This window comes from Amblyomma maculatum, chromosome 3 (genome assembly GCF_055883805.1).
Source record: "Amblyomma maculatum isolate TAMU_Amacu chromosome 3, ASM5588380v1, whole genome shotgun sequence".
NCBI lineage: Eukaryota > Metazoa > Arthropoda > Arachnida > Ixodida > Ixodidae > Amblyomma > Amblyomma maculatum.
Window position 1 is genome coordinate 126,592,649 of NC_139346.1, and position 27,886 is coordinate 126,620,534.

General features: G+C 47.5%; 1 pseudogene across 1 annotated transcript in view; it reads right to left on the reverse strand.

Moving 5' to 3' along the window:
- The window catches only part of LOC146195967 (uncharacterized), a 111,294-nt pseudogene extending 102,146 nt beyond the window's left edge, over positions 1-9,148 (reverse strand). The window contains exon 1 of the transcript XR_014706065.1: positions 9,028-9,148. The product of XR_014706065.1 is annotated as an uncharacterized LOC146195967 (transcript). The remainder of the gene's footprint in view (positions 1-9,027) is intronic.
- Between the last annotated feature and the right edge of the window lie 18,738 nt (positions 9,149-27,886).

The following is a 27,886-nucleotide window of genomic DNA, read 5'->3' on the forward strand; positions in this document are numbered from 1 at the left end:
CTGTCCGTTGAAATAAAATATGTTTCAACTATATCTCTCATCATCTTTTCTTTGTGGCGATACAAAATCCTAACCTGGGGCCCTATTCTCGACGCACATGGCCGCCGTTCGGCGCCATTTTGTTCTCTGATTGGTTCGCAGAACAGTCACGTGTTTCAAATTTGTGGCGCGAAATTTCGGTGTGTCAGAACGACTTTTTGCGGTGACGTAAAAATGATGTGAGCGTGAACAACGATTTTTAGCAGTGGTATTCATAATGCATGCAGGGTATAAATATAAATAACTGTGGAGGGAAAACAGAGGTATATATAATAGAATAGGAAGCACTTACGCTTGTATTACGAATGGGCTGGAATGAACCGCCCACTGTCAGGAACAGACTCCTGAAATCTGATTGGCTGACGTTGTGTGGCGGCAAATACGTCATGCATAAACATTTATGATGACGTCAAAATGACGTTTCATTACGCAAATGATGTTCTGCCATTGCTGTAAGTGACCAATGTTGGATGGCACATTTTAGCCACTAGAGGCGGCCGCGAAAATAACATGGCGAATTCGAAGTGCAGTGTAACCGTAGTTTGGTAGAGAGTTTGGAGGGTGGTGAAGTAAGCTGACACATATTGTAAATGCAGAAAGCACTGAAACGACATCATAAGAAAACTTTTCAGCTGCGTCATCTTTTAGAGGATTAATAATGAAGACGCAGATTTACAGCCGCACGAGGGTCGTAGCTACCCTCCCGTTGCAAATTCTTTGCTCTCATAAAAAAACCATCAATCCGCACCTTCGTTTCCAGGGGCAGCAAGGCGGCCCGCTAACTCAAGTGGTTGATCTGCGCGAGACGAAGCATTTCAGAGAGCAACAGAAAGGGAAGTTGGGTGAGTTGTAGGTTGTTCAGGATTGTTTCGTGGGCGCTCTTTAAAATGCAGACAAAGAAGAGAAATAAAGGCGCCAATGCCGCGTTTTCTTCTCTTTGTCTCTGTGTTAAACAGTGCCCACCAAACCCTCATGGATTTCAGAGAGCACCGCGATGCTTTCTAATTATCTGTCTGATCGGTTACCTGATATTACATGAGGGGTAATATGATTCGATGGCTGCGCAGAAACTTCGCGGAACAGGCAGCGCTGGATCACCAAACACTTTTCTAAACATCTACCTTAAGCACTGCCTTTTTTGTTTTGCACTATGCACACACTGCAATTTTAATCAATAGAGCAGCCTTTCCACGATGGGCAAAGCAAGCAAAAATACTCACAGCTTCTATTTTAATAAAATAATGCATGTTCCATCTACGTGTAACATGTTGACTAGCCACATGTGATGTGTTTTTTATATAAAGTTTTCATTTAATTGCGTGCAGGCTCCCCATTGCTTATTTTTTAGAAAAACATAAGTACTCCGGAGGACGTTATGACGATACGCTATAATCATATGATGTAGTTGAGTGACATTTTCTGTTAGTTGCTTTTTTTAATACAACCTGAAAATAATATCCCCTTATTATTTGTATTTTACTGTTTGGACAGTAAGGAATACGCGCGAAAGATGACAGAGGAAATCATACCATAATTTCCTCTGCCATCTTTCGCTTTCTTTACATATTGTCCGTTTATTCCCCTCTGCACATTTGCGGTAGCATGAGAATCGGTTAATTATGTTTCCTGCTATTCTGTTCTTCTGTTACGTTCTCTTTCTCGGACATCTTTTGCGTGTCGCAAATGCTTTTCGCACGCCAGCGCATGAAAATTTAACCGACTAGGTGTAAGGCCTAGCGTATGCCTCCCACTTCGTGTGAGCGTGTGTGGAGAAGACTCTCACTCTCTCTCTCTCTCTCTCTCTCTCTCTCTCTCTCTCTCTCTCCGCGCTGCTTTCCGCGCTCTACACAACTCAAGCCGACACAATATGTTAGAAACTTAAGCAGAATTGGTGACCTGACGGTAGCTGGTCATAAGGCGCCTTTTCGAAAAAGGTGGATAACACAGCCGTACCTAACCGTAACTGATACTTTGAGACTGCGAGAGTTGCCTTCTGAGATGGACATTACCGTCTGCGCTGGCTCCTCTTCGTCAGTGCTAGAGCTACTTTTGAAACCTGTCGATTCCTTCTGTTTACGACCAAGTCCTTAAACGTTTTAGATCCTGCATTTAAAAGCCACTGATAAGTGAACGTGAAAGTTTATCGGCGCATATGAACAGCAATGCTACTTTCCGCTCCCATTTTGCACCAACCCTTTGAGAATATTCCATTGCCGTTCTTGCTCTTCAGCTGAAACCTGCGCAGCCTTTCCGTGCGTAGCTGATGCCGAATGTTCGACCGCAAGTATGTTATGAGACACTAATATCGAAACGCCAAAAATTACTTCACTCGCCTCACTGCAACCCGAGGCTTCCGATTCACGAAATGCACCGCAGAGTATCGGTTCCTGCAGGAGCACCGTCGTTTTTCATACTTGGTGCCAATATATAGCAGCAGACGACAGCGCGCCTTTTTCTGTTACTTTATTTCTCTTTTTCTTCAGAATGCGTACTCAGATTGTGTGCTTACATAACCTGGCGCCATCCTACTGCACACGTCACGCCTACGCCACAATTTGAACAAAATGGCGAACTGTCGAGAATAGGGCCCCCGGTCAAACATAGGAGTGCACTTCTTCTCCTTCATTGTTTCACATGAAGGGCAATGCGAGACCGGAAATATGTTGTCCTTGCCACTTTCCAAGTTATTCCGGTATTCAGTAGTCTCTTGTTAATACATCGTCCTATTTGTCCTATATAACAGGCTCCACAAGAGAGTGGAAGCCTGTACACAACACCAGCCTTGCATTCAGTACATGGGTCTCCCTATTTTACCCCACATTTTTGCTTCTTCGATTCTGTTTCCCTTTGAATAGCCGGACAAATCCTCTTCATCTTGAGCGGAGCGATGAATGCGACGTAAACACCCTACCTCCTGCCTATATTTTTTAGGCCATGTGAAATTCTGTGCACATATGGTACCACCGCAGCCTTTCTCTTCTTCGCACCCATGCTGGGCAGGGATTTCTGTATGCGCGTTCTTTTAAGGCTCTTAAAGGAAGGAAAGGCTTTAAGCGAGTCGGTTATTAATGAGGCCAGCTGCCGGGCACTGCAAATCCTGAGTCTCGGTGCTGCAGGTGAAGGAGCGCCTGTTGCCGTCTTTTTTCGTTTCTTCTGTAAAGTGGCACGGAAGGAGCGAGGACCTTGTATGTACGCAGCAGTAAGGTTGCCTATTGTCCGGTTGACATTGTTTACGGTCTTCTGTATATGCCATGAGTCGAGAAGGCATCTTTTTTGGTAATCATTCCCGGTTTCTAGGTTGCACGTTTCTTAAAAATTTATTCGACGGTCGGAATCTTCTGAATGTTCAGCTAAAAGGTTTCTCTCTTGAGAAATTTCCTACATCATTCTTAAGTTGCCAACTCTTTCTTTTTGGTTCTTTTCGCCAATGTAGATAGCGTCACAGTCGGCGCAGAGAATTTTGTAAACAATACCTTAGGTTCTTTCTCTTAGCAGTCAATCTAACGGAAAATGTAGCGCGTTCTTCAAAGTGTTTAAAGACGTGCGCCACCCACATCACTTCTTTTTTCTACTATGCGGGCGGTGGTTTCGCTGGCGCCTCCGACATAGGGAATAGTGACATATTTTTTCGATGAAGTTGGTTGTGGTGGGTTATTTTCACCCTGGAGCCTGTCGTTGCGTTTTTGAAGGCATGTTCATTTCGGAAAAAATGATCTAGGTTAGCAATCCATGGTGTTTGCCTTGAATATTAAGCACTTTTCTTCTGCTCTGTCGGGCTCTGTGCTTCAATGTTTCTCGACTCTTTGTAGTAAGGTCATCAAAACTGATGTTTTATGTCATGTCGGGTTGTCCGAAGTGAAGTGCAAATATCGGTCTATGTGAGTGGACTCGCGATAGACGGAGAATTAGGGACGATTTTTTCTCGAGTCAATAGAACGTTCAAAAACGGCCAGGTGTCTCGCTCTTTGACTTCTAGGGAGAACTGAATATCCAGTTGTATAGAATTTAGAGGAGAAATGAAATTTTAGACTTTTTATTTCTTAATGATTGAGAAACAGATATCGACATGTATCAGAAAAATCTTTGGCGGTCGGTGGAAAGAGCTCAGATACGCTGCATAGTTATATTCACCATAGCGACAAAGATGGAGGCACCCATTGGTGTTCTTTTAACTTGTCAGTAGAATTCTCCTTTGGACAGAAATGTTTAGCTCTCAATAGAAGTTCGATTGGTGTTGGCATTTTGGCAATTTTGATTCAGCGCTGCAACGAGGAATAGCATGCTATAGCATACGCAAGCTGTACTTCCTAGAATACCGATTTGAACTACGCGCTCAATGAAAATAATGTCTAGGAGGTGTCCTTGGCATCCAGCGGTTTCGTCTATGACTTTATGGCTGCCCATTAAGCGTTGTAACGGATCACAATTCTGTCTACTGTGTAAAACAGGTACTGCGCTCTGATATGTTCAGCGCCTGATGCTCTGAAGAGAACGACAACCATGTTCAACGCGCGTGACGGTCAGGAAAGAAAACGACAATGAAGCTCTCTCTCCGACGCTCGGGCGTGCGCTTACAGAAGTGCAACGACTGATCGCAGAACGTTCCATTGACTGTTGACGGCGTAGCGCCCTGTTTAAGGACTCCTATTACAAGTGGTGGAGGTGACAGCAATCCCCTCAACCTGGAGCTTCGCAGCCGAACATTGCCTACCACTTCAGCGATGCCTGAGACCGACAACCAACCGCCAACCCCATCGCCTGTCATCTGTACCGTGGCAACGCGTCAGCGCGACCCAGCCATCTTCAGCGGCACCGATGACACGGATGTAGAAGACTGGTTGGCGTCGTATGAATGCGTAAGTGTGTACAACAAGTGGGACGACAACGGGAAACATTTTTTATTTGAGCTACGTGGCCAATCTATGGTTTCGCAACCATGAGAGTGACATCCCTACCTGGGCGGCTCTGAAGACCAGCCTGACCGAAATTTTTGGCCGTCCGGCTATACGTAAGCTTCGCGCCAAGCAACGCTTGCAAAGTCGGGCACAACAAACCGGCGAGAACTTCACCACTTTCATAGAAGATGTCGTCGACCTCTGCAAGCGCGTCAGCCCTACCATGAGTGACGCCCAGAAGATCCGGCGCATTATGCAAAGAATTGACGATGACGCCTTCCATATGCTCGTCGCCAAAATCCCCAAGCTGTGTCCGATGTTATCAGCTTCTGCCAAAGCTTCGATGAGCTGCGCAAAAGGCGGCTTTCCACACGACGTGCTGGCCTTCAGCAGGCCACCCTCTCCAGGTTGGCTCTCTCCGGGGACGGTGCCCTGGATCAGCAGTCGCTCATTCAGCAGATTCAACAGTTTGTTCGTGAGGAAGTCGCATGCCACCTTTGTTTATCTACCTGCCCCCAGCACCTGCGCCTGTGCCGCCGCTCAATCCCACCCTTCAGCGTGTTATACAAGAGCAGGTCGCTGAGGTTCTGCCTTCACCTCTTTAGCAGCCCCTGGTGGCGGCTCCTCTCACGTAAGCTGATGTTTTGGTGCCGCCACCACCCCCTGTCGCCCCTGTATACAACTGGCTTCCCCTCCTATACGAGCCTCAGGGACATCAGCAACCTCAGCTGCCTACAATCCCCCCTAATCGTCCGGTTCTCCGCCGTCAATTACAGCCACAGCCTTCCAACCCCTGGCACACACAAGACAACTGACCCATTTGCTACGCCTGTGGAGTCGCCGGCTATGTGGCTCGTTTGTGCCGCAATCGTGGCCCTTGTTCCTACGACTATACACGTGAGCCGATGTACAATCTTACCCCGTCCCCCTCGCCCGTGTTCCCTGAGCCTCCTCCGTAGTCCTCTTCAAGTTACGATCGCCGATCCCACCGCTCGCCTTCACCTGGCCGTCGTTCCCGTTCTCCGATGCTCCGCCGCCAATCAGCCGTTCACACGGAAAACTAACGGCCGCAGTTCCGGAGGCAAAAACTGCGCAATCAGGGACTAACACAAGACCTGTTTCAGTACCAGCCAACATTATTATCGTATTCATTGAGGGAGTTCCTGTCGAAGCAGTTGTAGACACTGGCGCAGCCGTATCAGTTCTTAATTACACCCTCTGTCGCAAACTCAAAAATGTAATGTTGTCGCTTCCTGCCATTTCTCTTCACACCGCCAGCGCTCAGGACATTCGACCATTAGCCGCCTGCACCGCCCGCCTTGCAATCGACGACGTTCAATACACAATCGAATTCCTCGTCCTCGCCCGCTCATCACATGACGTTATCCTTGGTTGGAACTTCCTCTCCAATCATAACGCCATAATAGATTGCACCCGTGCTCAACTTGAGTTATCACCCCTCAGTGACACTTCTTACGACGCATCCGCTGCTGCTGCCGCTACCGTGCACGTTACCAATGAACAATAATTATTGTTGACTGAGACCAAAATAATTTGCCATCGAAGAATCTGCTAGTAAGTATTGATTCTACATAGTATGCCTTACAGCTCCCAGAGTATTTTCTTTGCGATCACTGCTTCGGCACAGCAGATGAAAGGTTAAATAGCTTTGAATGTTAAGAAAACACGTGAATGATTGCTTAAAGACATAGGTGCTAAATGCTTATCTCGTTACTGATACAGTGAGGAGTGCATATATCTGCTACTGTTAGATACTAAAACGTAAAGTGAAGCATTGAGATGTTTCAAGCAAAGCAAAATTCATTTTTGAATGACATGTAATGTTTCAGTTCGCACGGGCTCCCGGTTTTCGATTTCAGGTTCAGCGGAATTTAAGTAGTAATGGGAATGAGAAGTGCAAGTAGTGGGTGCAGAGGACAATCGATAGTCGCTTAAGGTAACAAATTAGACTCCAATGGAAGGAAAGCATAGTGGGGGTGGCAGAAAGTTTGGCGTATGACGCTAGAATTTCGCAGGGGTGAAGTAAATTGAGCTAGCACAGGACCCGGTTAATCGGAGGAGTATGGGAGAAGTCTTCACCCTACGATGGGAATAGTCAGGCTTTGATGATGACGATGATGGGTGAGGCTTTGATTATGTGTTCTGTCCATAAACACATAGAAATAGGGTAATAATTTATGAGTGAGTTGGTCAGATGGAATTTGGGAATTTATTATTGAAGAAAATATTAATGAGTGCGTACCAGGGATAAGTAGATCTGAGAATTATCGAGGTTACAGCAAATGGTGGCTAGCATGTCCACAAGAAGGAATTTGCGAGCATAGGAGTTAGAAACTTATTCATCGATACACATGATATATTCTTAACATAAAAAGCATGATTTCTCACTTCATGGAAAAATGGTCCTATTTTGTAACAGATGTTTGGCAGAGCCAAGGCCTCGCTGCATCAACTAAAATGCGAAATAGGGGCACACATGTGACAAAAGTGGCATTTCATTCTTGAAATAATGTCAGTCAACAATAAGGGCTGTTGACTGAGACCAACATAAGTTGCCTTCGAAAAATCTGCCAGTCTGTATTGATTCTACATAGTGTGCCTTACAGTTCCCAGAGTATTTCCTTTGCGATCACTGCTTGGGCACAGCAGATGAAAGATTAAATAGCTTTGAATGTTAAGAGAACACGGGTGCTATATGAATGCTTGGGGACATGGGTGCTAAATGCTCATTTCGCTACTGGTACAGCGAGGAGTGCATATATCTGCGACTGTTAGATGCTAAAACGTTAAGTGAAGCATTGAGATGTTTCAAGCAATGCAAAATTGTTTTTTTAAATGACATTAATGTTTCAGTTTGCATGCGCTCCCAGTGTTTGATTTCAGGTTTTCCGATCTGAGAGAATAAGGAAGAGGGTGGCAGTACGAACGCTGACACACCAATAGCCTCTTTTATTACTTTCTGATTGTGCAAGTAGCTGTTCTAGTAGTATACTGACGAGAAGAAATCTGCAGTAATAAAATTCCCTCGCAAGGTTTGCAAAATAAATAAATTTATAGATAGACATTTGTAGCACAGTGACCTATGATCTACCGGCAATATGAAAAAAAAAAAGTTGAAACTACTTCCAACATCAAACATACAATCTTAAGGGCCGTAGAATGTGCTTTGAGTGCACTTACTTAGCCCAAATTAACGGCCGTTTTCTCGCATATACCCGACAAGGAGCAGGAGAGGTGGTGGTTATTTATTGTATATACAAATGGAAAGAAAAGATGTTTGCCAGCCACGGTATATGCTATCTGATATGTGAAGCACCTGAACTAGGGCAGCTGAAATAAAGGTGAGGGCCAGATGTGGAAATTTGGTAAGGTCTAGCACAATTCCTCGATGACACCGACATAGGGCCGACATGGGCAAGCCCTTTTTCGCCTGCCCCATAGCGGAACGACGTGGGTATCAAGAGGGTTGGCCATTCTTCCCTTGCCCTTGTGGCAGTCCAGAAGTTCCGCTTTATTGTTATATAGGGAGTCTTCCATATGTTTAAATACCAGGCCTTGATCCAGATTAAATAGTAATGCACAAGCACTCAGAACTGCTACTCGCTTTAGATACTGAATTATTGCCAAAACAAGATAAACCTAAGCACATTACTGTATACTGATTCTCTAAAGATATCTTGATATTTTTGTCGATTTTGATTTCTTAGAGATAAGGGCTCCCCCGAGGTGACGCTGTGGCTAGGGCATTCCACTAATGTACACAAGAAGACTAGACTGAATAACGGCCGCAGCGGGCGCTTATTGATGGAGGCGAAATGCAAGCATGTCGTGTGCTTTGCGTTGTAACTGCATTTTAATGAGCCCCGAGCGGTAAACATTTATGGATCCCACCGCTATGGCGTCGTCCCATATCTTTAATTTCTTTGGGACGATAAATCCTATACATCAAACCAAACCTGTCTGGAGCTAATCTGCAAATATGTTTCCACTACAGCGGAATTGTAAAACCTCACAATAATTGCACCATAACACATATACGGCTATGCATATATATGAAAGTAAAAAAAATTACCTGCTTTGTCTTCAAATACAATATACGGATGACTTTGCGCGATGATAGACATACAGACCGATTATGTGAAACACGTACGGCCATCTATATGCTTATCCTATGAAGTTATGCTTTGCAGATTGTTCCCATATAATTTGTCGTAAATTTCGCACATCGTGTGACGTGTCGCATCGAATAGACATCGATGCCCTTTAACTTACTGCCTTTTGCATTTTCACATTCTGTAGTTATTTGCCTCGCCTTCTTATGCTCTAATAAATGTATGCGCAAGAGAAGCAACACCACATGCCACATTTCGCTAGGACTCAGCCTTATGAGTGCGCGCAATGAGCACTCCGGTGCAGCTGTCTTCTGCGAGGCTGTTACGGGAACTGGTCACCACCCCTGCTTCTTTTGAGCACCATTATCGCCATCATCATTTTTTTTTTCTGATCGCTTTCATCAAGTTATAAAAAAGCGGTCAGATGGTAGCGCTGGATGGAATGCGATATACGCCCGCTGATTATACTACATGCATATCAGCATTTTGCTTCTTTTTGCTAAGGGTCTAGCAGCACTTTCCTGCGACAAATTAAAGGTATACTTCGCTTATCAATTCACACTTTCCTCTCATACAGAAAAGCAGGCGGTACCACATAGTCTTTTGTTGTCTTTTCCAAGCGGCATGCAGAAAAAAGGAAATGCGATAACGCACAAAAAGCTGGTGGGGTTGTATCCGGTTCCCGTAGCAGCCTGGAAAAGGACAGCTGCACCGGAGTGCTCATTGCGCGCACGCGCGTATTCTCGCTCATTTCGACGCTGTGTTTCGTCGTACGGCGCTTATCGACTCTGAGGTCGACGCTCGTGCGTTCAGTTTAAAACGTGCGAGGGTGTACGTGCAAAGGAGATAATGTGGCACGACCATTGGTGTGTGCGCTTCGCCTGCCTGCACGCGGACTGTTCCTACCAAGCTTCTAGAATTTCAGTACCCCTGATAAACCCTTCATCTGACATATGGTTGTGTCCCTAGGTAGACACGTCGGTCATGGAGCTCTGTAGTTGCACTCTCCGTACACCTGCAATGCCAGACGACGTCTAACACCAAGGCAAGGCAGCGGGTCCAACTTTCATCTGCGCCGGCTCCCTTCGCCAGTGGGACCGATGAGCATGATTCGAAGATTGGCTCACTTCTTAACGGCTCAGCCTCCACAATAAATTGGACACGAAACGAAACTGAAAAATGTAATATTTTACGTCACCGGCGTGCATAACTTGACGTACCGCAACCATGAAAGCGACATCCGTACGTGGCTGGCATTTAAAGCAGTGCTCGCAGAAGTCTTTCAACGCCTGGCTGTCAGGAAACTGCACGCCGAGCAGCGCTTGCGTGAACGGGTGCAGCAGGTCGGTGAAAGCTTCACAAGCTATATCGAACAAGTCGATCTGTGCAAACGAGATAGTGCCAACATATCAGAGGTTGATAACATAAAGCACATATTGAAGGGTATTGACGATCACGCCTTCCACATGTGAGAGCGCGACTTGAGCACCGTCGCCGAAGTCTTCATGTCCTGCCAGAGATTCGAGGGTCTGCGCAAGCAGAGGGTGTTAACGCGTCAGCCCCAGGTACAGGTTGAATCGCTTGCCGGACTGACGCCTGCATTCGACAACCCATCATTGCTGCAGCATATTAAAGCATTTATTCGTTAACAGGTGGGCATCATCTTTCCCTGCTTCCTAGCCCTCAACAGCAGCGACCCTATTTGGCCCGTGCTCGCGACAGGCTATTCAGGAGGAAGTTGCTGAGGTGCCTCCATCTGTCCATCCACCATCAGTTGTCGCTGCTGCTCCTCCAGCGTCCGTCGACGCCGTTACAAGACCTCTTGCCGTTCCTACTACCTATGACGATGTCATTCCAAGGCCTGTCGCCAGTCTTTGCCTTAGCGGAAATATCCACACAACTTTGGTCGCCATCTTACCCTCTACCGTCTGTGCCTGTGGGAGCGCCAGCAGCAAATTTTCGACCGGTTCCAAGACCATTCTTTTCCTAGCGAACGACAGATCGCTGGGTAATTTGCTACACTTAAGGACTGACTGGACATATTGCCCACTTTGCCGCAACCATCTCCCAGTGTGGGCACCTCCTACCGAGGGTTCTGGGTACCTTGTCTTTGACGCCTCAGTATTCCGCGCCTTCTGTGCCTGCAGCAAGCCGTTATTTCTCACCAGACCGCTCAGCACTCCCCGACCGTCGTTCGCCCTCGGTGCAACGCCGCTACATCTCTCTGATGCAACATCGACCGAACGCTTCTCCTCAGGAAAACTACTGGCCCCAGTTCCTGAGGCAGGAACTATGTCACTGCTCTACTTTTGAAGTCCTTGTCTATCACCATGCAACCTTACTGAAGTTTCGATCGAGGGCGTTTTTGTCATGGTCTTCATTGATACTGGTAGTCGGGTTTCGGTAATAAATGCAAACCTTTGTAGCTGCTTAAAGAAGATAGATAGATGGATTTATTGATAGGAAAAGGCAGAGAGGTTGGCCCGAATAATTCAAATCTGGCCTGCTACTCTGCACTGGGGAAGGGGAAGGAGAGAAGAAAGAAGGTCATGATGGGTGACGATGTGGGAGAAGGCATATGAAATATATATACAGACACAGCAGATTGCTTTACAAACGTGAATCAAGTCCACTGGCGCTCAAATAACGGCAAAGAGCGCGCACTGCCTGGATGCCCTTCCCCTTGTCCTGCCAAGCGCCCAGCAGCAGTTCCTCCGACAGAGGCCTCTTGTCTAAACGCTTCAAGGAAGCAGCTAGCACATTTCTTTCGTTCGCATACTCTGGGCACACCAATAATACATGGTCCACAGTCTCTGGGATGCCACAAGTTAAACATTCCGGTGAGTCCATCTGTCCAATTAAATGTAAGTACTTGCGCGTGAAAGCCACGTTTAAACGAAGTCGATGTATCAAGCATGTCTGATGACGCGGAATATCACGCGGAACAGTAAATTTAAATGTTCGATCAAGCTTTCTTAGACGCATGTGTCGGGCGTCTGGTTGAGCCCAGTAAGTCGCTGTAGCAATATTCATACAACTCTTTAGAAGACACGTCGTATCCGCTCTTGAAAAAGGCACAGCTGTTTGGAAGCCATTGATGAGAGCGCTTTTCGCTTCAACATCGGCCTGCTCATTCCCATGGAGGCCGCAGTGAGCAGGAATCCATTGAAACATTATCATGTGGCCTTGCAGCTGGGCAGATGTGATGAGCTCCGTAATGTTTAGTGCCAGGAACTGATAGGCAGTGTGGCGTAAGAAGTTTTCCAAAATTTGTAATGCAGTCTTCGAGTCCGTGAATATACACCATTTTTGAGGTGGTTCCCCACATATATAGCGAATAGATTCCCGAATGGCTACAAGTTCGGCAGCGGTTGATGTAGAGGTATGTCCCAAAAGGAAATGCAGAGTCGTTTTCTGAGCTGGTATGACCACAGCTGCAGCGGATGCCTGTGCTGACACAGATCCATCGGTGTATACGTGAATATAACTGGGATATTCTGACCAGATGTGTGCCAGAGTAAGTTGTTTGAGTCCACTAATTGGTACCATAGATTTTTTTAGTATTCCGGGAACACGAAGGTGCACCAAAGGTTTATCCATCGTTATGGTGGTTGGGTGGGACGATATGGGAGGGCATATCCTGTCGGTACTTGCGACTGATGGCAGCGGAGTGCAGTTGTAAAACTGCTGTCCGGCCTCTCATCCAGAATCTCGCTGAGTGGGTGAAAACGGTGTCTTGTAAGTGCTCGTAAATATACACGAAGTGGTTCGTGTGACAAGTATATGGACATTGGGTGAGCGTGTGCCTCTTCAATTGTGCCTTTGTTAGAGGTGCATCTGGGCAGTCCAAGACATATTTTCAGTGCCTGCGCTTGCACGCTCTCTAAAGTCCGCAAGCAGGAAATGCTCATACTAGAAAGTACTGGGAGACTGTACCGGATGTAGCCAACAAACAGAGCCTCGTAAAGCCGTATTAAGGAGCGCTCAGTTGGACCCCATTTGATGCCAGCTATGTAACGAAGTACATGGCAAAAATTAGCCTCTTCTTCACCATAGCAATATGTTTCGACCAAGATAGTCGGTGGTCAATAATTACTCCCAGGAATCTGTGCCTGGAGACGTATGGTATTACGACTCCATGAAGGGTAATCGGGTAGCGGCTGACACATTTTCCCGTAAACGCTATCACTGCACACTTTTCTGCCGCTAAAAATAAACCTTGACGCCGTAAGTACATCGATGTTGATGACACAGCTCGTTGCGGTCTCGCACGTAGTTGTGGGCGCGTCGAACCAGAGGCCCAGATGCAGATGTCATCAGCATATGCACTGATGTGGATGTTAGTTGGCAGTTCACTCACCAGGCCAATTAGCGCAACGTTAAATAAAGTTGGGCTGAGAACTCCTCCCTGTGGAACTCCACGACCGACCTGAAAGTGGGTAGTATCTCCTTCAGGCGTAGTCATGTAAACAGAGCGGCCGCTGAGATAGCTTACAATCCACAAGTACAGTCGGCCACCAACTCCCACGTCGTCAAGTCCATCAAGAATAGCTTCATGGAGGACGTTGTCGTAAGCTCCCTTTATATCTAAAAGTGCAGCAGCTACTAGTCGACGGTGACGCTTTTCGTGTTCTACTGTCGCCACAAGGTCGATGACGCTGTCAATGGAAGAGCGTCCGCGGCGAAATCCAGTCATCATATTCGGATAAAGATCATTACTCTCTAGATACCACTCAAGCCTTGCCAGCACCATGCGCTCCATAACTTTTCCAACACAGCTTGCTAGGGCAACTGGCCGGTATGAGGTAAGTTCGAGAGGAGGCTTTCCAGGCTTCAAAAGAGCAACCAGGCGGCTAATTTTCCAGTGTTCAGGAACAGTACTAGAAGCCCATATATCATTGAAGTAATTAAGTAGTGCAGTTCTACCATCCTTGCCTAGGTCCGATAAGGTTGAATATGTAATCCCGTCAGGACCAGGTGCAGATGAATGCCGACAAGAAGCAAGAGCGGCGTCTAATTCAGCTATTGTAAAGGGCACGTCGTATTGATCATTCGGCGAAGGTGGTGCAAAAACCTCTGAAATTGGTAACTGTGCCTGGTTTGTGCCCACAACCATTTTACAAAAATCTTCAGCTACGTCAACTTCATTGCGGCGTTGGTAAAGGGCCAGGGCACGAAAAGGGTGCCTTTCTCGCGGAGGTGTGCGCAAGCTTCTCGCAACAATTAAGACGCCCGTTACAGAACTTACATCGCAAACGGCCAGCGCTCGGCAAATAAAGCATTTAGCAGCATGCACCGCTGGAGCAGGGATCCAGAATGTCTATTATATAAGTGAGTTCGTCGTGCTGCAAAGTTGGCAACTCGCTGTTATCTCAGGCTGAGATTTCTGTCACGTCACGTATTCGCCGCGAGATCGACCTAGAGGTGCCGCCACCGTCGTTCCGTTAGTGTGGATTGGCAGCCGGCGGAGCTCGCAGAAACGCACGCAGCGTAGGTCTGCTTCCGAGTTTACGGCGGGTTTGTTGGCGATGAAAACGTGTTTTCTACAGTATTTCTGCAATATTGCAGAAAAGAAATCCAAGGATTTCACCAATGCAGCAGAAGCGCGGATTTTAGGAAAACGAAGCACGCAACCACCAGTCTTCTAGATTTATTTTGCACGTTTCTTGCGCTGTACCGCGCATATTACTTGGGCTTGCTTAATAACAGCTTTGTTTTTCTTATCGACTTTTAAACAGTTTGCGCGTGTCTCATGCAAGTGAGACTGGCGAATTTAGTGTCAAGCCCACGCAGATACAAGGTTCGTGCTATTACCTGCAGTACTGTAGATTTCATTGAGAAAGCCTGGTTCATTATATCGTACTTTCGAGGATTAAGCAGGTTAAATGTAGCTCTGGCAGCATACTGCATGCCGAGTTGCTTTAGATTGAGTGCACATCAACTCTGGCCCAGGCAACCACGCACAAGTATTCCCCCAAAATGAGATCACGCCGACACTATACAGGAAACCTCGCCGCTCAGGAAAGCTGATTGTTCACGTGTACAGCGCTGAGTGGATTGAATTTGCTGAGATGCTTTTTGCCGCCATTGTCATAGAATGTGATAGTGTATTACTGCATGCGCCACTAACTGTAAATGATTTTCTTAAACCAAGGAAAGTATAAGGGATTTCCGATGTGTGTGATGTTAATATATAATGGTAAATTAGTAGTGTAATTATGTTGTTTTGCATTGCCAATAAATTTCACCGTGTGAGAGAACTTTTACACACTTCACAGAATTTACAATAATCAGCGATTAATTTTCAGTAGCGTTAAAGCGCAAGCTACGAATTACTCGCTGCGAAGACGTCGTTATAAACTGCGCATGGGCACTGTCGTGTTCTGTGAAGCAATTTTACAGGCTGAAAATTTCTTTATCACAAATTATTTAGCAGTGACTAAATCTTATGCGAATTATTAGGGTTTCTTCCAAAACAGGTGCCGGATATAAAACTATTTCGAAAGAAATGGACGTCATCTTATCATGCGACTATAAAAATGTATTTATTCCCAACTAAACACTGATATTTAAGCCCGCATGAAGCTGTTTTACTCCCCTTGTCTGAAACGACGAGTTTGCTCGGAAGACAGCACTTGGACGAAAAGGGATTATAATGATTATAATAGGCTACCAGTGAAGTACATTATTCTAGGTGTATTATGTAATTTTTAGTGTAACAATTAGGTGCAGGGAAGATGTTTCCCAAACATTCGAGCATTTTTCTGAAGCAGAATGTGCTCACTACTACTTTTACGGATGCACAGACGGCTTCAACAGCAAAACAAAACAAAATAAAAAAGGAAAGAAATGCATATTGGCCCGTGTTTAACACATGAAAGCAGCATCGGCTATGACGGATGATTGCAGAGGCTGGTTTTGGTGTCTTTTTGTTTCATTATTAACACCACCCTTACCACGTGGGATTGTTTATTGTGCAGTCAAATCCCACAGCAGAGGAGCGCCTTTCGAAACGGTCGTGATTGAATCCCCCGTTCTTGAAATCAGCAGTCGAGCCCCCTTACCATTGAGACACCGCGACAGAGGTTTAAAAGTAAAAAAAAAAGTACTCGCACAACTCTATAGTGCATACAGAAGGCATAACAGGCATAGAATGGTTTGTTCAATCTACATTCTGCTATATGAAGCAGTCTGCTGTGGCATATGTTTTAGTAGCTGCGGTATTCCAAACAGAAACGGGAATATGCGATTTCTGAACGTTTGCATTAACTTTTATTGACGGCAGCGACCTGTTTTGCTTTGACACGGCGCTAACGAACGTACCACTTCGTTTGAGACATTGCATGTCAAAGGATCGCAAGCGCCAAAGACCGCGATGGATGATGTCCTTATCCAAGCATGACATGCTCGATACGGACAAGTACATTTTTTTTTGTTTGAAGCGTGGGGTTATAGACTGTTCATATTTATTTTGCAAGAGGCATATAGGTAATAAAATGTGCACAGGAACCCCGAAACAAACAAAAACACTCCTGTACACGCCTCATGCGCGCGCGTAAATCACTACGGGCTGGCGCGCGACGCAAAAACGCATCCACACTGAGTAGGTTTCGCCGCTGTGCCGCAAGGTGGCGACTCTGCTCGCTCTCGAGGCCAATATTTCATTGTGCTCGCGCTGAAGTCGGCTTTTCGGCGCTGCTCGAGCCCCTGTCTGACAACGCGTCTTCTAGCCTATGCGCTAAAGCACACGACGACGAACACACCCACATTCCTCCCTCTTCTCCCCTGCTTGTAAATATTATTACGAGTGGAAATTACACACCGATGGGTAACACCATTCTGGAATTGATGGGCACCGCACAACCGCCCAACACAACACTCAGCGTCGTCTTCGCCCACACACACAGACACTTCGTCCTTCACTTGCTGAATGCCAGCCTGGTACACCACATAACTCTACCCCCGCCGCAGAAGCACAGTCCCCGTGCTTTCTAAGAAAACTAAGCAGGGCGTGAATAATACGGCTTGTGTCGTGTCACATGTACAGTGTTGGAAGCGCGTGGTGCAGAACACTTCGGGTTCAAAGGTTCGATTTCGTATGTGACGTCGGTGATTCGGCGCAAGATACAGTAGGGGCTTGTATAGCGCGGTAGAAGTTTTTCGCAGAAGCCCACCCTGAGGGATGGGAGCCAGAGCAGGATGAGAGAGCCTGGGGCGTAATGCACATTTCGGTGGCGAATGTTATAACGGGATTGCTGAGAGCCTTGGGAGCAGAGAGCCTTTCGCGAGCATCATTAGCGCGGGAGATGGCATCACGACCGTAAGTAGTAGTGGCGGCTTCAGTAGTGGGTAGCGATGTATGAAAGGGAAGTAATGGTTGTCGGCCAAAGTGCAGATAAAAGGGAGTGTAGCCAGCGGCATCATGACGAGAAAAATTATAGGCGAATGTTACAAAGGGTAGATTAATGTCCCAATCCCGGTGGTCGTCACAGGCATACATTGATAACATATCTGTGAGCGTACGGTTGAGGTGTTCTGTGAGGCAGTTGGTCTTAGGATGATAGGCGGTGGTAAATTTGTGGCGGGCGGTGCGCACACGAAGCAGCTCGTCAACCGCTCTGGAAAGAGGAAGCAGTGACCACAATCCATAAGCAGTTGACGAGGGGCACCGTGTTGTAGTATCACATCGTGGAGGACGAAATCAGCGACGTCTGTAGCGCTGCTTGCCGGGATCGCGCGGGTAAAGGCTTACCGCGTAGCATAGTCTGTCGCTACGGCTATCAATTTGTTGCCCGAGGAAGAGACCGGGAAGGGAGCAAGCAAATCAACACCAACATGGAAACACGGGTCAGTCAGTATGGAGATGTCCTGGTTTCCTGATGGCAATACGGATGGTATTTTCCGACGCTGGCATAAGTCACATGCGGCCACATGATATTGTCACGTAGGAAAAAATACATGTTAAGGCCTCAGAGCCGGTAACACGGAGACAGTTTTAGCGTAGTCGAAGAACGTCCGGTCCAAGCGCGAAAACTAGCACTTCGTCATCTTCTGATCCTATTCATTTTGGTCTTTTCACTGGCATCATTAGCTCTTCTAGTCTGGAAGAATCCGCCCGATGCTCGCGTAAATGTACGGACTCACAGGTCCTCGCGTGATACGGTTTGATGCGAACCACGTGGGACCATCTGCATACGCGCGGCACGACTTGATTGTGGGGCCTCCATGAGGAGCAACTGCGTTGTTGAGGGTGCCAACGCGGCGCACAAGTCGATCGGTAAAGACCGAAATTGCGACGCAAGAGCTTTTGGCTAAGACCCCATCATCGGATCGGAGACCAAATCCAGACAAAATCACCCGTCTGATATTCAACATCGCGGTGCCGCAGTTTGTAGTGTCGCGCATCCTGCACTTGCTGGTGACGGATCCGCAGCCTAGCGAGTTGGCGGGCTGCTTCGGTACGTTGCAAGAAGTACGCAACGTCGTCAATGGTGTGTTCGTCGACATGGGGCAGCATGGCGTCGAGGATTGTGGTGATTTGGCGACAATAAACCAGGCTAAACGGCATCATATTGGTATTCTTGAATGGCTGTATTATACGCGAACCTTACGTATTGTATTGAACGTCCACGTACATTGAAATCGTGTCGGCAAGGGTCCTGTTTAAACGTTCACTTAATACATTCTTTTGAGGATGCTAGGGAGTAGGCCTACGGTGACATGTGTGACTGAAATTAAGAATATGCTGCATAATCTCAGCAGAAAAGGCTGCACTTCGGTTTGTGATCAGGAGCACCGTGGCGCAGGAAGGTTGGCAGTACAAAGATTTTGCGACAGTGGTTTCACTCGGAAGAGCCGCTGTCTCCGCATAACGTGTCAGTGTCAGGTAATCGGTGGCGACTATTATCCACTTTTGTCCTGAATTTGAGACAGGAAATGCTCCTAGCAAATTCATCCCAATATCTTTAAACGGCTGGGAATGGCGCTCTATTGGTTTTGGCAAGCCGGCTGGCTTGACAGGAAGAATCTTTCGGCGCTGACAGCCACAGCAAGTGCGAATCTAATTCGTAACGTAATGTCCCACTCGAGACCAATAGTATTTATTTCAGATCATGGCTTGCGGTCTAGTGAATGCAAAGTGTCTGGAAGCTGGTTCGTCGTGGCAGGCATGCATAATTTCGTTTTGTAGGTTTGTAGGAACGACAAGCAAATAATGACGACTGTTGGGGGCAAGCTTCTTCTTGAAAAGCAATTAAGTCGACGGGTAGGCAGAGAAAAGATAAAAGGCCGCGGTAGGCTATAGGAACTCTTCAGCTAGCACTTAGAAAATAATAAACTATTGCTTGAGGAACAGGGTCGGTGCTTTCTTGCGCGCCGAAGTCTGCACACTGCGTTGACGAAGGCGTTGTCTTCTGCGTAGGTCGGGGCAGACACTACGGGAGCCGGGGAAAGACAATTTGCGTACCAATGTTTACGGAAGGATGTGTATGTCACTCTGATGTCATACTCTTCTAAGCGCAGACTCCGTCATGCCAGGCGCCCTGATAGATACTTGATACTGGCTAACCAACAAAGTGCGTGATGATCCGTCACTACATTAAAAGGTCTCTACAGGTTTTGCCTGAACATCATAATTACCCACACTATAGCGAGAGACTCCTTTTCAGTGGCAGAATAATTGTCCTCGGATTTCGACAATGAATGACTTGCGTAAGTAAATACATGTTTTTGTCACTTTTGGACCTGAGCAGGGATTGAGGACAAACCAAACTTACTCGCATCGTTGTGTACCTCCGTATCAGCGTGTTCATCAAAGCGCACCAGAATAGGGGGTGACTGAAGATGACGTTAAAGGTCCTCAAAAGCCTGTTGCTGCGTTGTTTCCAATTGAAACTGTGCATCTGCCTTTGGTGAGATACGTAAGGGGCGCTGCAGTCTTAGAGAACTTTGGTGAAAAGCGGCAGTAGTATGCACATATCCCCAGGAAGCGCCAAACTTTCTTCTGGTCTCGTGGAGGCGGGAAATTTGTTATGGCAACAGGTTTCCCGGATTAGGGAAGGTCCCCTTTCTTATTGATGACGTGGCCTAAAAAGTTCAATTTTTCGTAGGCTAAGCGACATTTCTCAGCCTTTAAAGTAAGGCTGGGACATCTTATAGCTTCCAGTGACGCTTCAAGGAGACGAATGTACTCTGAAAAATGTGGGGCTAAGACTATCACATTGTCCAGGTATACGAGACACATCTTCCATTTCAGGTCCACGAGAACGCTGTCCATGAACCTTTGAAAAGTCGCTGGCGCGGAGCAAATGCCGAACGACATGACCTGAAACTTGTACAATTCGTCTGGAGTGATATATGCAACCTTCTCGTGGTCCATCTCATATACCTCGATTTGCCAGTACCCAGATTTGAGGTCCATAGAAGAGAAATGCATGGTGTTGCATAGGTGATCTGAAGCATCGTCGATTATGGGCAAGGGGTAAACATCCTTTTTAGTAGCATTGTTCCAATGCTGGTAATCAACACAGAACCGTAATGTTCCGTCTTCTTGACAAGAACAACAGATATAAGCCAGGGGCTCTGAGGTGATCGAATAACATTGTGAACAAGCATTTTCTTGACTTGCAATGGGGCACGTTCTTTAGACGAGACACAATAGGGTGACTATAGGAGTAGTGCACCTGTATCGTCCGTAATAATACCATGTTTTACAAGGTGTGCTCGACCGATGCGCGGCAGCGACGTGAACGCAGTTTGGTAGAGAATGAGGATATTCCTTAGGATGTCTTGCTCTTTCTGCGGTAGTGCCGGGTTTATGTCGTACTTTATGTCGGCAACTTTCTCTTGCTCCGCTCGAGAATCACAAGTTTATGTGTGTGCCTACCTAGTTTCAGCCATAGCATCAATATAAGCGTCAGTTGTTCGCTTATTTAGATGCCGGTGTTCGTTGCTGAAATTGGTGAAAAGTAAGGCGACATAGCCATCTTTGCGGGAGACAATAGCCCGAGAAACAGCAATGCCGCGCTCTATAAGCAAAGGCGGTTTATCCTCGACTACACCTTAAAATCCCAGGACTGTGCGCACACCGACGGTCACCATTACACTAGAGCGAGAAGAAACAGTCACGTGCTCGTAAAGAATGTGGTGCGGCACTGACAGGACACAGTTAACTTCTAGGGTATTCTCTACCGAAAACTGAACCGCCTGGAAATCCAGGTCGATGATGGCGCCATTTTTCGTCAGGAAGTCGATAGTATAACGTCTCTGGGGAATTCGCTAGCGCAACAAATGTTGGCAGGAAGATTCGCCTTTGCACTAGTGACTCGCGCTGTGCACGCTCCTCCAGGTGTAATCAAATGTCCTCCAGCGGTGCGTATCTGTGATCCGTCCCAAGCGGTCGTAACCTTTGTAAGTGCAGCGGTAAATGATCAACTCAGTATGGAATAATCGGCCCCTGTATCTACCAAAGCGGTTACGGCATTGTCGTCAACGGAATGGTCTAAATCGTCTGGCTGTGGCATCTCGCTGCGGTAATGTCGAGGTCTCCGGTCTCGGTTATGGTGCGTCGCAGAGGTGCGGTGTCGTAGAGAAGCAGTCGGGCTACGAAGTTGGTCGGGTTGTCGGCTTGCTTTAAATTTGGGCGGCTTTGTAACTGTCGTCGTCATCTCTTGATTTTTCGGTGTCGGCGAAGGTGGCATTGTCTAGCTTACGGTGTATAGCAGTCACACAACCATAGGCTGCTGCGTCTAGTTTCCCTTACAGGGATTTCTAGACTGGTCCCTCGGCTCGGATGAATCGTAGCGGCTTGGCAAAGGTGATCGGTGGCACTGGACTGAATTCGGATTAGGAAGGTAGTGGTTTATATCCTGTGGGCGCTCTTCCAGCAGCGTGCAGCGAGAACTGAACGGGAACCTGCAAAGATCCATTTCTTTGTACCGACAGCGACGCCAGACATGCCCTGCTTCGCGGCATTGTAGCACAGCGGTCATTAGTCCGCGGTTCGCCAGGTGTCAGTTGGTGGTGCCTGGGTCGCTGGGCGTCGACTGGGAAGAGGACATTTGGGGAGCGGCCGGGACAGGTACTTGGTAACGCGGTGTTGCAGGTGGTTGAAGACGGCTTGTAACGGCAGCGTAACACATTGACGTGGTTGTGGTGGGCTTGCAAGAAGCGGCGAGGTACCCAATACTTGTCGCGCTTCTTCGCGAACTACATCGGTGAGATGCAATTTGTGGCTGTGCCGGTGTAGGCGAGAGTTTATACAGCTCTTTTTGCACAATGGCTCGAATGGTCAAACGCCGTGAGTCTCCTGATGCCACGGCGGATCCCTCAGTACATGCTGAAAGCACCGACACAGTTGTGCACGCGTACTGCCCTGCCCACATGTCAAGAGCTCTCTCGATGGAAGTAGCTTCCATGAAGAAGACATCCACAGTCACTGGCGGACTGTGCACCCGGCCGTCGAAGAGCTGTTTCTTCACCCCTCTCGTGAATAATAGCACTGTCCGCTCTTCCATCATGCTTGGATCTGCGCGGCGGAACAGGAGCTTCATCTCCGCGTACATCATCCAAGTTTAATTTGAATGCTGAATGCGAATATGCAGTAGGAGATCGGCCTTTTATTTTCGGAATGTGCTTATAAATGCATGCAGAAATTATTCTTTGAACGCGTCTTATCTTAAGTTTGCAGGAGAGGTTGATGGTTAACATACCAGGTCCCCGCCAAATCCTCCAGGACAATGTAGACAGGGTGCATCTTTGCGTTAGCATCTCACGCATTAAAGATGGCCAAACGGTTGAACTGGACCAGCCAGTTATCGGCGTTTTCGTAGTGAAGACCATCATAAAAGGGGGTCTCGCTGGTGACGCAGGCCATTGGCAGCTATCTCTTGTGTGTTCATAGTGGCAGTGTGTGCTTGTAGACTGTAGATCAGAAAGCGGTAGAATTTGGGAGAGAGATTACGTAGTCGCCGGTGGCCATGGTGAACGGGTGTGTTTATCCTGAGAGTGCGCCCTTGGATGATGTTGTTGCATGAAGTCCGGTACATGAAAAATGTACCCCGCACGTCTCCACCAGATGTCATGTTGGAAAGATAATCTGTGAAGGCCGCAGATCCGGTAAGACAGAGAGCCGGTGGTGGCATAGTCCAGAGACATCCGGTGCAAGCGCGAAAATGGTCACTTCGTCGTCTTCTGCTCCTCTTTATAGCCATCTTGACACTGGCATCGAAATCACTTGCGACTATGTGTGCGATCAAATTTCCTTTCACGCCAGCACATACATTTCTCTGCCGAAAGTACCATCCGTTGGCATATGCTGTACCCACTATTTCCTCTCTCTCTCTAACCTGTTTAACTAACCCACTGCTTCGCACCACGATGAACGCTTGAATGTCTTGGGAGCCCGCAACCCTTCGCATCTATTCTGCGTGTAAAGACTGACGAAGAACTGCACCCCGCCATGACTGCGCTGAGCGGATTCATGACGGATAATTTCTGTGTCCGCTTCGTCGTCCACAGAACTGTTCCGCCACTCCATCGACGCCAATCGTCCTACGCTTCAGCGAGCGGAAATTCTTTCACTACTTCAACAGTTCAGCGTCTTCTTCTACTCCCATCAAAGTTCCGTGGGCCAAAGTTCAACTGTCACTCATGAGATTCACACAGGAGCCAACGCACCATTGCGACAGCGGCCTTAGCGTGTCTATGCAACTTAGCTCCGGATTATTGAAGAGAAAGTAGACCAGGTGCTCTAGAACGGCGCCATTCAGCCCTCAAACAGCGATGGGCTTCGCCTTTGTGCTCGTTAAAAAAAGGATGACTCCATCCGCTCCTGTGTAGATTAGCGCCAATTTAATAAGACTATAAGAAAGACGTCTATGCACTTCCACTCATCTACGATGGACTGGACTGTTTGCAAGACGCTGAATTTTATTCCTCCCTAGATTTAGGTTCCGGGCACTGGTAGGTCGGGATGGAAGCGGCAGACCTGTCTAAGACCGCCTTTGTTACAACCGACGGCCGGTATAAATTTGCGGTTGTGCCTTTCAGCCATTGCAATGCTCCTGTGACATTATAGAGAATGATAGCCGTCATTTTGCATGGGTTGAAATAGAAGACACTCCTCTGCTATCTTGCCAACATCGTTGTTTCTTCTGTCGACTTTGACACTCATCTCTACCGCCTGAAGCACGTCTTGACCTACAATTCCAAATCATGCTTGCTACTCAACTTAAAAATGTAATTTTGCAACCTGTAAACTGATCGTGTTGGAGCCATTTGTCTCCAAGGAAGGGCTCTCTCCAGTTCAGACCAAACATCATGCTGTCGCTGCCTTTCCCAAGCCGGTATTCATCAATTACCTACGCAGTTTCCTAGGCTAGTGCTCCTATTTTCCGCCGTTCATTCGAAACTTTGCCTCTATTGCTGCTCGTTTGGCCCAGCTTCTGTCGGGACGTTCCGGCTTTTGTCTCCGGTCACCTTCATGCGAGGACACCTTTAATACGTTGTGCCGCATTCTCAAGACACAACCTGTCTTGCGTCACTTAAACCCGACGTATCTACTAACGTACACACCGACGTAAGTGGTGCCTGTCTCAGCGCTGTACTAGCTAAGTGGAAATCTAGCTTCGGTAAATACGCGTCGCCTATGCAAGCCGAAGGCTCACAAAGGCTGAGTAAAATTACGCGGTCACAAAAAAAGAGTATTTGGCAATAGTTCGTGCTCCGACCAAATTCCGACCTTTCTTCTATGGCCGCCCTTTTGAAGTTGTGCCGGACCTCCATGCGCTGTTCTGGCTTTCTTCCCTGAAATACCCATCCGGCTGTTTTGCCAGGTGGGCTCTACGTCTGCAGGAATTTGATGTAAACGTAGTCTGCCGCTCTGGCCGCAAGTACCAAGACGCTGGTGCCCTTCCTCGCCGTCCCCATCCAGGTGACGTCGCGAGCCTTTCCACCTTGGACGCCTACACTAGGTCACATTTAATCTGCAAGCCAAAACACCCTGGGGCGGCTTGTCTTATCAGTCTGCTCTCCGATCTATCCGCTGATTTTCCAACTCGTGCGCTTCGCCGCCAGGCATCAACTTCGCCATTCGTAACACACTCCTTTATGGCCGCAACTATAGTGCTGATGACGGTAAATGGTCGCTAGTCATTCCCCGCCAGCTGCGCTCGCAAGTCGGTGATTCCTTCCATGCTTAATCCACAATGTAACCATGCGGGAGTGGTGCATTGGCTACGCTTGCGAAGCTGCTGGAGGGCATGTACAAATTTGTCCTCATTTACGCCCGGACATACCTCGCTTGTCAATGTCGCTAGACCCCCACTCATTGTTCTGCTTGCGGGTTGCAGCCGTATTGATTTATACGGGCCGTTCCCATGCACTGCCCCTGTAAACAGCTGTCCTTCCTTCTTCCTGAGCGTCATTCAATTTGCAGCGATTAGGCCTTCGCAACGGGAATCTCGTGATTACTCAGGGACAGAGGACGCATCTTTTTATCTGACGTTGTTCGAGTTGTTCTCAGCAAGTGCCACATGACATATCGAACATCCATCGCCTATCATCCGCACATTTGCTCAACGAACACTTTAATCGTACTCTTGGCGACTTTCTTTCTAAGGACGTCTTCTCCGACCACTCTGACTGAGATATCCTCCCATATATTACGTACGCGCATAATACTGCCACAAATTCCACTATTCGTTTCTCTCCATTTTATCTTCTTTACGGCTGTTGCCCTTCTGCTCCATTAGATAATCTGATTCCGTACCAACCATACTAATCTGAGTATAAGCGGTGCTTCTGAAGCTGCCCGACACGCAGAGGAGTGTCGCCAAATTGTCCGGTCTCTCGCCACCGAAACGTAGTGCAACCAATAATGCCGTCACGACAAACACCATACGACACCGCAATTCCCCTCTGGCTGTCTTGCGTGGTTCTGGATTCCAGCAGTTACTTCCGGATTATCCTCTAAATTTGTTTCGAAGTATCATGGCCCCTATTGCGTTCTTGAGTGCATCTTTCCTGTCAGTTACATAGAACGCCTTGCGGCCTCATGTGATCTTCATCGACGTGGCCGCGAGACTGCCCACGTCCAGTGCCTTAAGCAATACTACAACCCTAATATCTTTCTAATGCCGTAAGTCGCCAGGAAAGCTCCCCTTTTCCCCAGTGGCCCTTGTAAACATGAAGATCACCTGCAAATGAGAAGTGGCCTCGCTGTCGGTGCGTGCGCTTGGCCTACCTGTACGCTGACTGTTCCTGCCATGCGTCTTGAGTCCCAAAACACCCCCGGACTAAAATAGTATTTATTAAATGTGTTTATGCACAAAAAGCGTATTTATACGCTCCATCACGTCTCGTGTTAAAGTGCTGCACACTCGCGCTTAGTTAAAAACATCGTCGTATTTATGAAGTTGCAACTGCAACCATCTATCGCACTGTGCCGGCAAAACCACGCCCTTCTTTATGATTATGATGACCTCTGAAAAAATGGCACATACCCACGGCGGGGAATTGGCCAGGGTGCAAGGTATATTTGGAATATATATGGTCAAGGACTGGTGTATTCAGATTAATATGAGTGTTTAACTAGTATTTGGAAAAAAATTAAAACGAAAAGAAAAAAGTAATGAAAACCTACTTAGCATAGGAATCTGCTGTTGAAATTATGTAATCATAAATGGAATCGCATACTAATTTTAAGACATTACCCTTGACGCTTGCCCGAGGGAGAGGAGAACTGGAACTGTTACAGGAATGCCCAATCTCGGAAGGGGAGTCGCTAAGTACATTTTGCGCATAGATGCGAACAGCCGGCAGAAGAGGCAAAATGATCTATGGATTCAATTTCTTTGCAACTCAGAGAGGTTAGTAACGGGTAGCCCCGATCGACATAAATGAAGATTTAGTTTTGGTCATCTGCAGCGCAAGAGCGATAGACACTTCATATTGCCTTGAACTACCCATGCGTCCACGCCACGGCAATCTAAGTATTGGTAATCCGGTGCAGAATGAAGAGGCTCCTGACTGATGTAATGGAGACGTTGGAAATTTTGAAATGATGCTAAAGTTAAGTAACCTGTATTAGGCATGCTCGGAATAGGCGGTCCACGAACAGCGGATTTCCGAAAAAAATCGGCCCTCTCATTAAATGTAATACCACAGTGGCAAACAAAATTCCGCAATATGAGGAGGAATAAAAATATTACGGCCGATTTGCATAGTTAATCAAATGCGGAGTAGGTGCGTAGCCGTTGTACTTCAGCACGTCAAGCACAACGAACCTGCGCCGCAGTGCCTGACGGCCCGGCTTCATCCATTGCGATGCGAACCAAATGCGTGGCGCAGCCGTGTCCTCAGCTTTCCTTACACCATCTTCAGAAATAAACGAAAACAGGCACAATGTATCTCTAGACAATGCACTGCTATGTGGCCGAAAGGTCTGGGGTGGGATCACAAGGGAAGAGAAAGAGAGAAGACAGAGGGAACCGCTCTTAAAAGCGAGCGCCAGTTAAGGCTCGGAGGTTAGCGCGAGCAGCTTCACGGCGCGGCTAACGGTTCGAATCTGAGGTCCACAGAGTACCGCGCGTGCACGTCAGCTGTCCGTGAAGGCTGAGGAGTAACTGATGCGAAGGGAGAGATGCCGAAGTCGAGGACGCGCGAGCGACACACCACTGCTCACTCCGGAGAAACACACGCTTGTGAATCGCCGCCCCGACACGCCACTCCCCCACAGTATTGCTCTCTCACTGGGTGCATCTATGCGGCCGCTCCACCCCCCTATGTTAGGTCGCGTGATGCGGGCGTCGCCACTTTCCC